Source organism: Arachis ipaensis, chromosome B6 (genome assembly GCF_059453495.1).
Source record: "Arachis ipaensis isolate K30076 ecotype BB chromosome B6, ASM5945349v1, whole genome shotgun sequence".
NCBI lineage: Eukaryota > Viridiplantae > Streptophyta > Magnoliopsida > Fabales > Fabaceae > Arachis > Arachis ipaensis.
In genome coordinates, this window is record NC_142441.1 from 106,470,273 (window position 1) to 106,473,548 (window position 3,276).

Consider the following 3,276-nt stretch of genomic DNA (forward strand, 5'->3'; position numbering starts at 1 on the left):
CACCTTTTTCTTGGCCACAACATCATAGAAGTGGTCTTGATGAGCTTTGGAGATGAATCTTTCCATCTCCCATGACTCGGAGGTGGAACTTTTTGTCTTCCCTTTCCCTTTTCTAGAGGATTCTCTGGTCTTAGGTGCCATCAATGGTAATGGAAAAACAAAAAGCTTATGCCTTTACCATACCAAACTTAGAATATTGCTCGCCCTCGAGCAAGAAAATAAAGAATTAGATGAAGAAGAAGAAGAAAAGATGGAGAAGAGGGGGGAGGTGTGTTTCGGCCAAGAAGAGAAGAGAGGGTTGTGTTGTGTGAAAATGAGGAAGAATGGAAGGCTTTATATAGGGAAGGGAGGGGGGTTAAGGTTCGGCCATATGGGTGGGTTTGGGTGGGAAATTGATTTGAATTTTGAAGGTAGGTGGAGTTTATTGGGTAGGTCTATGGGGAAGAGTGGGTGGATGTGAGTGGTGAAGGGTTAATAGGGAAGAGAGATGGAGGTGATAGGTGAAGGGTTTTGGGGAAGAGTGTTTATTGGGAATAGAGGATGATTGAGAAGAGAGAAGAGAGTGAGTGGAGGTAGGTGGGGATCCTGTGGGGTCCACAGATCCTGAGATGATCCTGTGGAGTCCACAGATCCTGAGGTGTTCAAGGATTTACAACCTTGCACCAAATTAGGCATGTAAAATGTACTTGCACACAACTCTGGGCGTTCAGCGCCAGGTTGGTGCCCATTTTGGGCGTTTAACGCCCATTTGTTGCCCATTTCTGGCATTGAACGCCAGAACCATGCTTGTTCTGGGCGTTCAGCGCCAGCTCTTCTCCATAGTGCAATTCTGGCGTTCAGCGCCCAGATGCTGCCCATTTTGGGCGTTCAGCGCCAGAACCATGCTCTATTCTGGCGTTGAACGCCAGACATGTGCTTCCTCCAGGGTGTGATTTTTCTTCCGCTGTTTTTGATTCTGTTTCTAAATTTTTCGTTTATTTTGTGACTCCACATGATCATGAACCAAAGAAAACATGAAAAATAAAAAATAAAATTAGATAAATAAACATTAGGTTGCCTCCCAACAAGCGCTTCTTTAATGTCAATAGCTTGACAGTGGGCTCTCATGCAGCCTCACAGATGTGCAGAGCTTTGTTGAGACCTCCCAACACCAAACTTAGAGTTTGGATATGGGGGTTTGACACCAAACTTAGAGTTTGGTTGTGGCCTCCCAACACCAAACTTAGAGTTTGACTGTGGGGGCTTTGGTTGACTCTACTTTGAGAGAAGCTTTTTCTGCTTCCTCTCCATGGATACAGAGAGAGATCCTTGAGTTGTAAACACAAGGTTGTCCTTATTTAATTGAAGGATCAATTCTCCTCTGTCCACATCAATCACAGCTCTTGCTGTGGCTAGGAAAGGTCTTCCTAGGATGATGGATTCATCCTCTTCCTTTCCAGTATCCAGGACTATGAAATCAGCAGGGATGTAAAGGCCTTCAACCTTTACTAACACGTCCTCTACTTGTCCATAAGCCTGTTTTCTTGAATTGTCTGCCATCTCTAATGAGATTTTAGCAGCTTGCACCCCATAGATTCCCAGTTTCTCTATTACAAAGAGGGACATGAGGTTTATTCCTGAACCAAGGTCACACAGAGCTTTAAAGATCATGGTGCCTATGGTACAAGGTATTATGAACTTTCCAGGATCCTGTCTCTTCTGAGGCAATGTCAGTTGATCCAGATCACTTAGTTCATTGGTGAACAAGGGAGGTTCATCTTCCCAAGTTTCAATACCAAATAATTTGGCATTTAGCTTCATGATTGCACCAAGGAACTTGGCAGCTTGCTCTTCAGTAACATCCTCATTCTCTTCAGAAGAGGAATACTCATCAGAGCTCATGAATGGCATAAGGAGGTTCAATGGAATCTCTATGGTCTCTAGATGAGTCTCAGATTCCTTAGGTTCCTCAGAGGGAAGCTCCTTATTGATCACTGGACATCCCAGGAGGTCTTCCTCCTTGGGATTCACGTCCTTCTCCTCTCTTGTGGGTTCGGCCATGGTAATTAATTCAATGGCCTTGCACTCTCCTTTTGGATTCTCTTCTGTATTACTTGGAAGAGTACTAGGAGGGATTTTAGTGATCCGTTTACTCAGCTAGCCCACTTGTGCTTCTAAATTTCTAATGGAAGACCTTGTTTCATTCATGAAACTCACAGTGGCCTTAGATAGATCAGAGACTAAATTTGCTAAGCTAGATGGATTCTGCTCAGAATTCTCTGTCTGTTGCTGAGTGGATGATGGAAAAGGCTTGCTATTGCTAAACCTGTTTCTTCCACCATTATTAAAGCCTTGTTGAGGCTTTTGATCCTTCCATGAGAGATTTGGGTGATTTCTCCATGATGAATTGTAGGTGTTTCCATATGGTTCACCCATGTATTTTAACTCTGCTATTGCAGGGTTCTCAGGATCATAAGCTTCTTCCTCAGAAGACTCCTCTTGAGTACTGTTGGATGCAGCTTGCATTCCATTCAGACTCTGAGAAATCATATTGACTTGCTGAGTCAATATTTTATTCTGAGCCAATATGGCATTCAGAATATCAATTTCAAGAACTCCCTTCTTCATAGGCGTTCCATTACTCACAGGATTCCTCTCAGAAGTGTACATAAACTGGTTATTAGCAACCATGTCTATGAGTTCTTGAGCTTCTGCAGGCGTTTTCTTTAGGTGAATGGATCCACCTGCAGAAGTATCCAATGACATTTTTGATAGCTCAGATAAACCATCATAGAATATATCCAGGATGGTCCATTCTGAAAGCATGTCAGAAGGACACTTTTTGGTCAGCTGCTTGTATCTTTCCCAAGCTTCATAGAGGGATTCACCTTCTTTCTGTCTGAAGGTTTGAACATCAGCTCTAAGTTTGCTCAGCTTTTGAGGAGGAAAGTACTTGGCTAAGAAAGCCGTGACCAGCTTATCCCAAGAGTTCAGGCTGTCTTTGGGTTGAGAGTCCAACCATATTCTAGCTCTGTCTCTTACAGCAAAAGGGAAAAGCATGAGCCTATAGACTTCAGGATCTACTCCATTAGTCTTAACAGTATCACAGATCTGCAAGAATTCAGTTAAGAACTGAAAAGGATCTTCAGATGGAAGTCCATGAAACTTGAAGTTTTGCTGCATCAGAGAAACTAGCTGAGGTTTCAGCTCAAAATTGTTTGCTCCAATGGTAGGAATGGAGATGCTCCTTCCATGTAAATTGGAATTAGGTGCAGTAAAGTCACCAAGCATTCTCCT

The 3,276-nt window shown here is 43.1% G+C and overlaps 1 non-coding gene across 1 annotated transcript; it reads left to right on the plus strand.

Moving 5' to 3' along the window:
- Positions 1 to 2,799: 2,799 nt before the first annotated feature.
- LOC148562191 (small nucleolar RNA R71) lies at positions 2,800 to 2,907 on the plus strand. The gene has a single exon (XR_015887725.1). It is a non-coding gene; the product is annotated as a small nucleolar RNA R71 (small nucleolar RNA).
- Positions 2,908 to 3,276: the final 369 nt, after the last annotated feature.